Here is a 15,377-nt window from a genome sequence, read left to right as displayed (position 1 = left end):
GACACAGCTAGAGGGAGAAGCAGGCTCCCTACAGGGAGCCTGATGTGGAACTCGATCCTAGGACCCTGGGATCATGACCTGAGCCAAAGGCAGATGCTCAACCACTGAGCCACCCAGGTGCCCCAAGCCTGGGGCATCTTGAGGTTTCACAAGGCAAGGCAGCTATGAAGAGCTGGGGAGTTGTGTCAGTAGGACACAGGAACCAGTGCCATGGGGCTCTCGCTGGACAGGGTGGGTTAATTCAAACACCAAAAGGAAAATGACTTTAATGGATCGAGAGTCATTAAGCATATGAAAATTCAAGCCTAAAAATTAGAAATGAACGTGTGGGCATTACTATGTACCTTACAAAGATACAGGACCAAGAGAGAATACTAGGGACAGCTACACACAAATAGATACACTACATGAAGTAGGCAATTTCTAGAACACGCAAACCACCACAAGTGACTCAAGAGGAAATAGAAAATCTGATGAGATCTACAATAAGTGAAGCGATTGAATCAGTGATGAAAAACCTCTAGAAAAGCCCAGGACCACCTGGCTTCACTGATGAGTACACTACGTGTTTAAAAAGTAGTTGCAATGCCCACTGATCTGCTCTACAGATGACCCCAGCAGCTTTCACACGCTTTTGCCACACAGGTATTTGTGCTTCTGACCCTAGCTGCCTGAGTCTCTCATCACTTCTTTCCCCTCCCTCCAGCCAAAGCCCAGGATCAGCAGCAGAAGCCATCCCAGGCCTTTGCAACTGACCAGTGCAAGACACCAGCCTAGACCCCTGCGGCTGGCGCCCACTGCTGTGCATGCAGTCAGAACTAGCCTGTGCATCTGTGAACATGCACCCCACCAACCTGAGGCCCTTCATGGCCTCCATTGCAATGTGCCTGCTTGGGGGGAGGCCGTGCAGCCATGGACAAGCCTATTGACAGCTAGGGCCCCTATAGCTGCCAGTGTATCCACAGCAATTCCTGGCACTTGCTGCATACATTAGCTCTTAACCACTAGTATGAGTTTGCAACTGGTCCCTACCACTATACACACACTTCTAGCTGTCCCCTACAGCCAAGTGTGTATACACCACAGGCTCCAGTTATTACTCCTGCTTGTCCTGGTCCCTAGCTGATGGACCTGAAGGCACTACTGAGGACTTACAACCCTTACAGCATCTGTGGACATATAACCCAACAAAAATCGTGCAGTTGTTGATGCTGCGGACCCCGATGACATAAGCAAATGAGTCATCACACCAAATCGGCACCACTACACTTCCATATTAGGCACCCTACACATCTAGACTCAGGGTCAGCACATTTTAGCATGTTCCTCTCTGCAAGTGAAGGTCTTTCCTTACTGAAGTCCATCAATAAAGTCTGGAACACTGACTGCTTCTTCAACCATACAGATACCATATAAGGCTATAGGGATCATGATGAATCAGGGAAACATGACTCCACCAAAGGAATACATTAAACTTGTCCTGAAGAAATAGAGGCCCAGAAATTGCCTGACAAATTCAAAGTAATTATTCTATTCTAAAGATGCTCAGAAAACTCCAAGAAAATACAGATAAATGATGAAATCAGGAAAACAACGCAAGGACAAAATAAAAATTCAACAAAGAAATAGAGGAAAAAAAAAAAAAAGGAAGCAGAAGAACCAACCAATCAAACCATGACTGAAGTGAAGAATTTAATAAACAGCTTCAAAATCATTTGGACCAAGCAGAATTAAAAATCAGTGAGCTCCAAAACATAATACTTAACCCAGCAGCTCTGTCCTTCAGAAATGAAGTCAAGACAGACTTTGCCAAGCAAAGAAAAACTTCGGGACTTCATCAACATTAGATCTGCCTAACAAGAAATCCTGAAAGGAACCTCTCATATGAAACAAAAGGATGCTAACTAGTAATATGAAAAATATGTAAAGAAACAGCATACTGGCAAAGGCAAGTATATAGTCAGATTTAGGATACTCTAAGAATGCAGTGTGGTGGTGTGTGCTAACCACTTAACTCTAGTATAAAGGTCAAAGAACAAAACTATTAAAAATAGCTATTTGCTACAATAATGTGTTAATAGATACACAACAAAAAGATTAAAAATTGTGACATCAAAAACATAAAATGTAAGGGGGAGGAATACTAAGGCAATCAATGTAGTTATCCACGTAAAATAGACTCATATCTGTAAGATGTATCAAGTAAGCCTCAAGGTAGCCACAAAACAAAAACATAAAATAGTAGCCACACACAAGATAAAGAGAAGGGTAGGGTATTTTGGTGGTTCTGTCAGTTAAGTGTCCAACTCAATCAGGCCTTGATCTCAGGATCATGGGTTCAACTCCATGCTGGGAGTAGAGCCTACTTAACAAAAATTTCCAAAAAAGGATAAAGAAAAGGGAATCAATATAAAGGATTACAGAAAACTATCAATTCACAAAGGAAGAGAAAACAGCAAGAGGGGGAAAAAGTAATGAAGAAACTCCAAAACAGCCAGGAAACAATTAACAAAATGCCAATAGTAAATCCTTACCTATCAATAACTATGTTAAAAGTAAATGGATTTGATTTTCCAATCAAAAGGCAAAGAGTGACTATATAGGTTAAAAAAAAAAAAAGAGAAAAGACCCAACCTGTAAGAGACTCACTTCAACTTCTAGGACATACACAGGCTCAAATTAAAGGGAGAGAAAAATATATTCTGCACAAATGGAAACTAAGAGAAGAGATTGCTCTACTTTTATTAGACAAAATAGATTTTAAGTCCAGAACAGTAACAAGAAACAAAGAAGGTCATTAAACAATGAGAAAGGAGTCAGTTAATCAAGGGATATAACAATTATAAATATATATGCACCCAACATCAGAGTGCCCAATTATATAAGCAAGTACTCTCAGATCTGAAGGGAATAATAGAAACAATATAATAACAGTAGGGGGCTCGATACTCCGCTTTCAACAATGGCTGGATTACTTGGATAGTAAATAAGTCAGGAAACAGTGGACTTGAACTTTAAAACTAATTGACCTAACATAAATACACAGAATGCTCCACCTAACAACAGAATGCACATCTTCCCAAACATATATAGAATGTTCTCCAGGATAGAACACATGTTAGGTCACAAAATAAGTCTCAGTATATTTTAAAAGATTTAAATTATAACAACTATCTTTTCTGACCACAGTGACATGGATCTAGACATCAACAACAGAAGGAAAACTGGAAAATGTATAAATATGTGGAAATGAAAAAACAATGAAATCAAAAGGGAAATAAAAAATATATTGAGACAAAAAAGGAAACACGATGTATCAAAATGTATGGAATACAGCAAAAGCAACACTAAGATTGAATTTTATAAATACAAAAACCTATATTAAGAAAAAAGAAAGATCTTCAACAAATAACCTAACATTGTACCTCAAGGAACTAGAAAGAATTTCCACATGCAAAAAATGAAATTGGACCCCCATCTTACCACTGTCACAAAAATTAGCTTAAAATGGATTTAGGACTTAAATATAATATCTAAAACCATAAAATTCTTTTTTTTTAAACAAAGTATTCTTTTTTAAAATTTTTTTATTTATTTATGGTAGTCATACAGAGAGAGAGAGAGAGAGGCAGAGACACAGGCAGAGGGAGGAGCAGGCTCTATGCACCGGGAGGCCGACGTGGGACTCGATCCCGGGTCTCCAGGATCGCGCCCTGGGCCAAAGGCAAGCGCCAAACCGCTGCGCCACCCAGGGATCCCTAAAACCATAAAATTCTTAATAAAAAGCATGGGAAAAGCTCCTTGACATAGGTCTTGGCAGTGATTTTTAAAAATAATACCCAAAGCATGATCAACAAAAGCAAAAAGCAAGGAGTGAGACTATACCAAACAGCAAAGGAATTATCAACAAAATAAAAGGCAACCTAGAGGATGGGAGAAAATATTGCAAACTATGTATCTGATAAGAAGTTAACATCAAAATGTACAAGGAACTCATACATCTCAGTAGAAAAAAAATCTGACTTTAAAAATAGGCAGACGACTTGAATAGACATTTCTCCAAAGAAGACATATAAAAAGGCAACAAGGACATGAAAAGTTGTTTGACACCACTAATCATCAGTAATGATGCTAAGCAAAGCTACAATGAAGTATCACCTCACCTGTTAGTATAGCTATTATCAAAAAAGACAAGAGAGAACAAATGGCAAAGATTCGGAGAAAAGGGAACTCTTGTGTACTTGGTGGGAATGTAAATTGGAGCCTCCACTATGGAAAAATAGTACAGAGGCTCCTCAAAAAAATAAAAACATACAACCACCTAGTACGGTCCAGCAATGCCAGTTCTGGGTATGTATTTGAATAAAATGAAATCACTATCTAGGAGTGATATATGCACCCCATGTTCACTGCAGCATTTTCACAAAGACCAAGTCTTGCAAACAACTTAAGTGCTCATGGTTGGATGAATGGATAAAAAGGAAATCTTGCCATTTGTGACAAGATGGATAGACCCAGAGTACATTAAGGTCAGTGAAATAAGTCAGAGAAAGACAAATACTCTACAATCTTATATGCAGAATCTTAAACATCAAACTCATACAAATATAGAGTAGAAAATGGGGGTTGCCGGGTCTGGGAGTGAGAGAAACGGGAAGACATTGATCAAAGGGTACAAACTTACAATTATAAGAGTAAATTCCTGAGAGCTAATGTATAGCATGTGACTAAAGTTAATGATACTGCATTGTGCACTTGAAAGTTGCTATGATGGGGCGCTTGGAAGGCTCAGCCAGTTGAACATCTGCCTTTGGCTTGGATAGTGATCTCGGGGTCCTGGGATCAAGTTCTATGTCGCACTTGCTGCTCAGCAGGGAGTTTGCTTCTCCCTCCACCTCTCCCTATCCCCCACTCTCATGTTCATGTTTGTTCTCTCTCTCTCTCTCTTAAATAAATAAAATATTTTTAAAAAAGAAAAAAAAAGAAAGTTGTATGGTGGTAGAGTTTTAATGTTCTTACTATAAGAACAATAGCAAATGGAAACTAATGATCCTCATTAAAGAGGTGAAGGATGCATTAACTAACCTTATTGTGGTAAATGTTTCTCAGTACACAGATGTATCAAATGATCATGTTGTACACCTCAATCTCACACAATGTTATAGATCAATTATAGCTTCATAAAAGTTGATGGGGTGGGGGTGGGGAATTACAGGCCAGTTTCCCTTACAAATATTGATGTAAAAATCCTCAAAAAATACTATAAAACCTAACCAGCAGCATATTAAAGGAATTATACACCATGACCATGTGGTATTTATCACAGGAATGCAAGAATGGCTAAACATACAAAAAATCAGTCAATGTAATACAGATAATTATTGGAATTTAAAAATCATGATCCTATCTATCAAAGTAGAAAAAGCATTTGGCATATTCTAACAGCCTTTCATGATTATTTATTTATTTTTTTGCCTTTCATGATTAAAAAGAATTCAAGAAACTATGAATGGAATTAAACATCCTCAATGTAACAAAAGGCATTTTTAAAAAACATATTGCATTTATATCAGGTGACTTAGAGTAGTAATATTCATAGAGACAAAAAATAGGATGGTGACTGCCATGGGCTGGAGAAGAGATAATAGGGAGTTATTGTTTAATGTGAACAGAGATTCAGTTTTGCAAGATGAAGAAAGGTCTGGAGATGGATACTGGTAATAACAATATGAATGTACTTAATATCACTGAATTGTACACTGACAATTATTAAGATGGTAAGTTTTATGGTATGCATATTTTACCATAATTTAAAAAATCAATGATTTTTTAAAAGCTATGGCTAACATATTCACTATCATACTCAATGGTTAAAGACTAAAAGTTTTCCCCTTAAGTTCAGGAACAATACAAGGATGTCTGTTTATGCCACTTCTATTCAACATTGTACCAGAATTGCTAATCAGAAAAAAATAAAGAAGAAAAAGCAATTAAAAATATACAGATTGGAAAGGAAGAAGGAAAGTTTTTCTACTTATAGATGACTTGGTCTTATATATAGAAAATCCTAAAGAATCCATACACAGAGACAAACTGCCAGAGATAATGAAAGAATTTAGCACTTGCAGGAGGCAAGACCAACACACCAAAATCAGTTGTATTTTCATACAGTAGTTGTAAGTTATTTAAAAATTAAGAATATTATTCTATTTATAATGGCATCAAAATAATAAAATACATGGGAATTAATTTCTTCAAGGAGGTGCAAAATTTGTATGCAAAATGTGGCTAAAAGAAATTTTGAAAGACCTAAATAAATGGAAATACATCCTGTGTTCATTGATTGAAGACTTAATATTGTTAAGTCAGAACTATCCAAAGCAATCTACAGATTCAATGCAATCTTTACTAAAATCCCAAAGGCCATTTTTTTTTTTTTTTGGCAAAAGTGGTAAACCAGATTCTAAAATGCATGTGGAATTGCAAGTTATCCCAAATACCAAAACAATCTTGAAAAAGAACCAAGTTGGAAGACTAACACTTCCTTATTTCAAAGCTTATACAAAGCATGGCAATCAAAAGAGTGCGGTATTAGCCCAATGACAGACAAATGGGATAGGATTGAGAGTCCTGAAATAGTCCCATATAGTCCTGGTCAGTAGGTTATTGACAAGCTTCCAAGTTCATTCTACGGGAAAACAATAGTGTCTTCCACAAATGGTGCAGGGACAGCTGTATGACCATATGTATAAGAACGAAGTTGGAACTCTATCTCCCTCCACGTACAAAAATTAACTGAAATGGAGCAAAGACCTAAATTTAAGAGCTAAACCATACATGTCTCTGGGGAAAGCCTAGGGGTAAACTTTTGTGACCTCAGATTTAAAAATGAATTCTTAGATGTGACACCAAAAGCACAGGCAACAAAAGAAAAAACTAAACTGGCCTTCAACAAAATGGAAAATTAATGCATTAAAAGACATTGTGAATGATGGAAGTAGGGTGCACAAATCATAAATCTTATAGATGAGGGTTGAGGCCCCGCAGGGCAACTCATAAGGGTTGAGTGACCAGAATATACCAAAAACTCTTACATCTCAACAGCAAAAGATGAACAACCCAATTAAAAATTGGGCAAATGACTGGAGTAGACATTTCTCCGCAGAAGATACACAATCGCCAACAAGCACAGGAAAAGGTGCTCAGCCCCAGGAGCCACTGGGAAAGGCAAGCCAACGCAACAGTGAAGTTCTAGTGCACACCCAGGAGGATGGCAATAATCATAATTTTTGAAAACAGAAAATAACAGCGTTGGCAAAGGTGTGAATAAAGTGGGGACCTCAAACGTTGCTGATGGGAATGTAGAACAGCACAGCCACTGTGGCAAACTGCCGAGTATTTCCTCAAGAAGTTAAATGTAGAATTATCCAAATGATCCAGCAATTCCCACTCTGATACTTGTACCTGAATATTCATAGCAACACTATACTCAACAGCCAAAGTCTGAAAAAATCCCAATGTTTGTCAGCCAATGAGTGGATTCACAAGTAGTCCACCCATACAAAGGATATGGCTGAGCCATAAAAACAAATTGAGCACCAATGCATGGATGGATCTTGAAAACATCCTGAGTCGAAGAGGTCGGAAAGGGAAGCTCATCTTCTGCAGGATTCTAGTTATATGAAGTGCTAACAGTGCACAAATGTAGAGGTGGAAAGTTGACTGGCAACTGCCAGGGCTGGGTTGGAGGGAAGGAGGGGTGACAAAAACGTTCGGAGGTGATGGTAGCACAACTGTAAGTGTCCTAAGTGCCTTGAACTGTACGCTTTAAAGTGCCTAATTTTATGTTATGAGAATTTCACCTCAATTAAAATAAAAGCCAAGAGAAAAACAATGGAGGCGGGGCTGACAGAGAGAACAACACGCACCAGGACACTCACTGTCCGCTCTAGGTGCTAGGACGCCGATTCGTCACTGAAAATTGATAAGGAAACTAAGCGTTTACCCTGCCTTTACAACATTAATTATGCTTCCTGGTAAGTCCATGGTCCTCGTTAATATGGAACAGCTCTTTTAAAGAGAATAACTCAAGACACAATTTCAGGGAAAATGAGAGAACTACAAGATTTAGCACCTTATTAAAAAATCAATTCTGATCATTTCAATGGATATTAAAGCTATTAGGTGGAAGATAGTGAAACTCACGTGGGGGCACATCGTCACAACCTGAAATCACTGATCGGTCTCGGCATCAAACCAAATGAGCTGGACGGCCAGGACATGGCCCTCGACGTGATGTGTCACAACGAACTCAGCTTCCCCTATGAAGTATTTGCTGAAACAAACCAACCCAAATCGACTCAGCAGTTAGATTTAATTTCCAGCTGCAGTAATGTGTGAGACAGGAGAGCCTGCGATCCCACAAAGGTGGCGACCAGCTAAATCAGAATATGGGGCATTTCAGCAGAGACGCCCCTGTGATTTCACCTGCTAGTCTACATGAGGGTTGGAGGCCCACAGTATGAGGGGGGCCTAATCCAGATCTGGAGGGACCTGGGGAACACAGCACTCAGACACGATACGTAGAATTTGTTAGGACCTGGGTCACATGAACCCACTAATAAATACAGTTTTTAGACAAGCAATATGCATATAGATTGGCATTAAATTAAAGAATTCTTGTTTGTTTAATAAAGTGTAACAAAGTATGGCACTTCTGGAAGAGGAGCTCTTTTGTTAGGACGCACACTGAAGTGTTTCTGAGTGAAATGATGGGACATCTGTGATTTGCTTTAAAATGCTGCAGTTGTGCTGGATGGTGCCCTGTGACCTAGTGCCCTGGTCCCCAATGCCTGCAGGGCGTGGAGGGGACAACGTGCTGCTGGGTCTCGGAGAGAGGGCACAGGGGACATCACGGCTCCTGCCCCCCTCCCCACGCAGCTCCCAGCAGGAAGGACCTCAGCGTTTCCCCACCCACCCCTGACTCCTGGGAGCTCCCACTGGTGGAACCTGAACACCAGGCAGGAGGTGTGTGTGGGGGTGCCCAGGTCATGGTGTGGGGTGAACGCGGTGCAGCCTGGATCTGGAGGGCAGCCAGGCCGTCCTGCACAAGAGCCACCCCTAGACGTCCCCAGGCCTCACCTGAGTGCAGACACCTGATGCTCCTCAACAGTTGGAGTCTTGGTGACTGGACTGTGTCCGCCTGGCAACGATCGGCCGCTCCTCCAAGGGGACGCGGGCAAGCTCCTGTCCTCACAGCCCCTCCTGGATGCCTCTCCCGTGTCCCCTGACGCCCCCATCTGAGTCCGTGACTCCGGTCCAGGCTCCCCGCTCTGGCACCACGTTGAAGAGCCACAGGGCGCAGAGGTGGAGAATCAGAATCCCTGTCCTCACACTCTCCTCGTTCCACTGAGACCAGCAATAAAGAGGGAAACAAAAATCAATCTGCTCACAGAAAACTAATAAGAAATGGGGTTTAGTGCCGTTGGCAAAAGGAGCCCAGAAATGCAATAGTTTTTTTCCCCTTAACATTATATCCACAGGCTTTAGTGAAGGAAGTATTTGTTCATATCCCAAAATGAGCAATTACAAGATATTGCTGTTTGAGGGAAAAGCCTCTAGTCTACAGAGGAATTTAATTTTGGAAAGTGCAGATCTCAAGATCTGGGGCTCGGCTGCTGTCCAGGGGTGGGAGGCCGGTCCCCAGGGACAGACGGGGTCAGGGAAGGGACCCTGTGAGCGGGCACGGAGTCGGAGGGCACCACAGGTCACCCCCACCCCCAGGCCCAGGCGCACGTGGCCCTGGTGTCCCCCAGGGCGGGCAGATGCCGGGGAGTCCGTAGCGGGGTCACGGCCAGCTCGCAGCCGCCTTGCACACAGAGTACACGGGCCTGGTAAACCCCTTGCTCTCAGGTCCTTGGGGGCAAAGCCCTGGACTGGAACCACGAGGTCGCACGGTATTTCCTGCCCGAGTCTTCCCGTGGCTTCCTGCTAGTCTGTGGTGGATGCACAGCTTGCACGGCCTCGCGTGCGCTGGGTTCTGCCAACATCACTCCTCACAGCCGTGGTGTCTGCTGACTGTCCTGTGGTGCCCCTGACGAGGAGGGACGTCGAGTGTCACGTGCCACTTAGCCAATCGAGCGTCTTCTCTGAAGACGTGACTATTCTGAGTCTTTGCCCATTTTTTAACTGGATCATTTTGTTGTTGCCAAGCTGTAGGGGTTTGTATATATTCTGGGTGTTGATCCCTTACCGGGTATATGAAGATATTTTCTCCCGTCCCGTGGGTTGTCTTTTCATGCCCTTGATGAGTCCTCTGGTGCCCCAAACTTTTCATTTGTGGAAGTCTAAATCATCCGTGATTTCTAGCTGCCTGTGCTTTGAGTCTTATAGCCAATAAGTCACTGACAAATGCAACATCGTGAATCTTTGCTCCTGTGTGTCCTTCTAAGAGTTGCAGAGGCTCAGCTCCTCCATTTAGATATTTGATCCAGTTTTCATTGATTTGGGTCATGAAAGGGGTCCAGCGTCCCTCTTTTGTGGACATGTGGATATCCAGTTTCCCCAACACGCTTCATTAAAACACACACACACACACACACACACACACACACGCACGCACACGCACACAGACAAACCACAACCTGTCTTTTCCCCCATTGAATGGTCTTAGCAACTTTATTTGAAATCATTTGACCAAGTAGATGAGGGCTTATTTCTGGGTTTTCTCTTCCCTTCCATTGGCCTATCCTTCTGTTTTGTGCCAAAACAACATTATTTCTGTTGCTGTATTTTTGCAATATATTTTGAAATCAAATCTGTGAGCCCTCCAACTTTGTTTTTCCTTGTCAAAATTATTTTGGCTATTTGGGTCCCTTGAAATTCCATCTGAAATTTAGACTGTATTTTTCTATCTCTACAAAAAAAAAAAACGTTTTTTAGGACTGTGGTAGTGATGGCCTGCAACCTGCACACCACTCTGGGGAGTGCTGCTGTCTTGGCAATGTCAAGTCAGCCAGCGGTGAACACAGGACATCTGTCCATGTATTAGCACCTTCTTCGTTCTCTTTCTGCAACACTGTGTAGTTATCATGCGCAAGGCTTCTGTCTCCTTGGTCAAATTTATTTCTAAATATCTTATTCTTTTTGGTGTCATTGGAAAAGGAAGTGTTTTCTTAACTTCCTTTTGGAAGGCTTGTCATCAGTGTATGGAACCACAAGTGATTTTTGCAGGTTGATTTGTGTCCTGCCACCTCCCTGAATCTGTCGGCGCTAACAGCTGTCTCCTTTGTTGGAGTTGTTAGAGTTCTGTACGTGCAAGACCATGTTGTTGTGAACACAGGGGACCTTGGTTCTTTCTCCCCGGGTTCCCTGCCTATTATTTCTTTTTCTTGTCTAATTGCTCTGGCCAGCGATCACAATAGTACGTGGAGAAGAAGGAGCTGCAGCAGGTCTCGTGCTCCTGATCCTGGAGGAAAGTTCTCACTCTCTCACCTGCAAGGGTGTCAGCTGTGGGTTCAATTTGCCCTTGACCATGTTGAGGAGGTCTCCCCGCATTCTAAGCCTAAGTGTTTTCATCGTGAAAGAAGGCTGCATTGGGTGAAATGCTTCTTCTGGCCCAGTTGAGACGATCATGTGGTTGTCCCCTTACTGCCATCTGTGTGCTGTATGACACCGACTTTTGTGTGCGGGGCCGTCCCTGCATTCCCTCTCCTGTCAGGGACCCACCTCCAGTGGCCTCTGACGAAGGTGACACAGGGTTTAGGGTTTTGTCCCAGGCTCGCCAGTGCCTCTCAGTTTACCCCCTTGGATATGCCACCGACTCCCTCTGGGTGGGGTGACGGGTCCTGAGGAGCAGCCTGTCACACACCCCTCTGAGGAGAAAGGTGAAAGCAGCATGTTCAGGTTTTGTAATTTCCAAAGAAGGAACAGTCATTTTGAATGCAGTGGGGCTGAGACGGGAACCCACCCCCACCTAACACCACGTCTCCCGTCTCTGTCCCTTTACGGGAGCTGTCACCCCTGTGCAGCTACTTCTCTGGGTCTCCAGAGCTCCTGAATTACAGCGTGAGGACAGGGCATCTCACCGTACCCACCAAGGACGGTTTGCCCTGCAGCCATGCCCTGGCCCCTGGTGCTCCAGCCGAGCATCAGCACAGGGGGCAGCTGGCATGTTGCAGGACAGACGTGGATCTCTATGTGCTGCAACACGCTCAGCACAGCACCCTCACCGAGTGATGTGCGGGGCCAGAGACAGACCAGCGACGAGCACGCTCCTCCCTGCATCTCACACATTGCTCCCAAGCACCCCAGCTTCCCTCTGCTGGACCCCACTCTGTCGCAATCACCAGTACTGGCACAGCCACCACCTCCCCCCGGGTGACCTCCACCACCCACACGAGCTGGGGGAGGCCGCAGATAGTCACTGCACACTGCTCCATCCCTGGTGCCTGTTTCTGCTTTTCGAGGCTACAGATGCACATTGACGTTCAGAGGCCTCTCGCAGGCTCCCTCTGCTCAACAGGCAGCGTCTGGTTTGGATTTTTCTTTCCAGTCTCTGATCACACACTGTCCGAGTTCACCACTGTCCGCTGGAATTCGGAGCTTTTCTTGCTGGCTGAAGGAGAACTGGGACAGCCCCTGAACTCCCCGGAGGCAGGCCATTGAGAAGCTTGTTCCTCCTATTCACTGCAAAGATGCAAAGCCACAGCGGAAGGCACCTCTGCTCCCCCAGAGACCAAGTGCAGAGGGCCCTGAAGCCAACCTTCTGTTCCCCTGCCTTAAAACAACACTCCCTCCACCAGGCACAACCCTCCCCGAAGGAGCGAGCATTGGGACATTTGTGCAAGTGCCCACAGCTGGGGCAAAGGCACATCGACCATGGAAGTTGCGGCATTAGCGCCAAGGCTGCTATTTCCATAGAAACAGCACAAAATCCACCCAGGAAAGGACCCTGAGTATCTAGCATTTGCTCAGTTTTAATGCGAGTGGACTCTCGGCTGTTTACTCCCCGGGCTGGGAAATGCCCACATGGTAACAGTGACAGCCTCTAATGTCCTTCGGTTTCTAACAGATTTTTCCGGTGGACCCACTGCTCGGGAATAAGGGGGGACGGGAAGCAATGTAAACAAAGCCAGAATCCCCAGGAAGGGGGGCAAGGGGAACACAGTTCTGCTCTATTTGTCCTTGGAGCTGACCGGCCCCAGGCACGATTCTGGGCCCCTTCTGCTCTGGAACCATCCCGTTCCTACAGTCCCTTTCCCACTTCTAACCTCAGACATTTAGCAGCTGTTGTTTCTGTGGACATGGTGGCACCTGCTGGGTTTTGGAGGAACGGTGGTCCTAAGCGAGAGGGCGGCGGGTCCTCTGTTCTGCGGGCAGCCTTGCCTCCTGATGTGCCCTTGTGCAAATCTCCTGGGCTGTGCACCCCTGATTTGTAAATTAAACTTCAACAGAAGGGGAAAAAAGGTCATTCCCTGAGACAATCCAGGACAGTGTTTTAGGAGAGGGACTGTGACAGGTCCTACTGTTCTGATCAGCTTCTCCTCCCTGGGACAGGATTCTATAGCCCAACCCTGCCCAGCTCTGGCTGCTCTAGTGACCTTGCTTTGGCCAACTGAGTGTGGGAGGGAGTCACGTGCACCACTTCAGACCAGAAGCTTTGAGAGGCCCTCGCCCCTCCACTTCTCTTCCCTTCTCCTTCTCCCCTCTTGCCAGTCCTTTGGTTGGCGGCATCTTACCTGTGCCACTAGATGGCATCTCGTGGGCAAGAGGCAGAGGGGAAAGGCAATAGCATTGGGGTGTGCTAAAATCCATTGGTGGATTCCTAGTGGGACAGGAGGGGGAGGGGAGAGGAGAAAGGGGGAGGGGGAGGGGGAAGAAGGGAGGAGGAGGGAGGAGAGGAAGGAGGGAGGGGGAAGCGGGAGAAAGGTGATGGAGGAAGAGGAGGGGGAAGAGAGAAAAAGAAAAAGAAAAGAGAGAGAAAGGGAAAGGGGAGGAGGAGGAGGGAAGAAACAAGGGGGAGGAGGAGAGAGAAGGAAGAGGAGGACGACGACTGCCTACTTAACTTCAAGACTTACTAGGACGCTCCAGTACCCACACAGTGTGGCATTGGTGAAAGAATAGCCACACCCAGTGACAGAACAGAAGAGAACCCAACAATAGACCCTCTGTAGAAATACAGAGTCAACTGATCTCTGATGCAGGGAAAAAAGCAAACAATGGAGCAAAGACAACTTTTTCAACAAATGGTGCTGGAACACCTGGACATTCTCACAGAAAAACAAACTGAACCTAGACACAGAATTAACTCAAGATGGATCAACACCTGAAGTGCAAAACTTTCTAGAAGATAATGCAGGAGAAAACCCAGGTGACCTTGGGCGAGGTGACACTATTTCAGCCATGACACCAAAGGCAGGATCCCAAAGGAAATAATGGATAAGCTGGACCTGATTAACTTCTTAAGCTTTGCTGTGTTTAGGACGTTGTCAAGTGATTGAGAAGACAAGTCACCTTTTAAAAAGATATTTGTTTGTTTGTTGCTTGTTTGTTTGTGAGAAAGAGCACAAGTGCACCTGTGAGAGGTGGGGGGGGGGGCAGGTGGGAGGGAGAGAGAATCCCAAACAGACCTCCTAGGAGCATGGAGCCTAACTCGGGCCTTGATCTCACAACCCTGAGACTACGACCCTGAGATCATGACCTGAGCCAAAATCAAGAATCGGACTCTTGACTGACTGAGCCACCCCACTGAGCCAGGGCACCAACAAGCCACTTCTGATATAGGATTTTGTTATGCAAAATATGCAAAGAATTCTTGAAACTCAACAACAACCCTATTAAAAAACCGGCCACTGACCTGAAGAGGCCCCTCACCAAGGGAGATAGACTAATAGCAAATAAACATTAAGAAGTGCTCCATGTTATATGTCCCAGAAATGCAAATTAAAACGACTAAGCATCACTACACACCTACAGAATAGCCCAAGTCCAGAAAGTCCAGAACACTAACACCACCAATTTCTGGAGAGGACTTGGAGCAACCAGACCTCTCATTCAAGCCTGGTGAGAATGCAGAATGGTGCGGCCACTCTGGAAAAGAGTTTGGTGGTTTCATTTATTTTTTTCAAGATTTATTTATTTCTAGATAAAGAGAGAGTGTCCACACAAGTAGGAGGAGGGGCAAAGGGAATTCCAAGCAGATGCAGAGCCCCACACGGGGCTTGATTTTACAATCCTGAGATCACGACCTGACCTGAACTGAAAATCAAGAGTTGGGTGTTTAAACTACTCAGCCACCTCGGTGCCCCAGTTTGGTGGTTTCTTAAAAAATTAAATATAGTCTTACCATAAGATCCAGCAAGCTCCCTGGTACTTAC

The sequence above is a fragment of the Vulpes lagopus genome, chromosome 14, assembly GCF_018345385.1.
Source record: "Vulpes lagopus strain Blue_001 chromosome 14, ASM1834538v1, whole genome shotgun sequence".
Classification (NCBI taxonomy): Eukaryota; Metazoa; Chordata; class Mammalia; order Carnivora; family Canidae; genus Vulpes; species Vulpes lagopus.
This window is presented reverse-complemented; position numbering follows the sequence as displayed.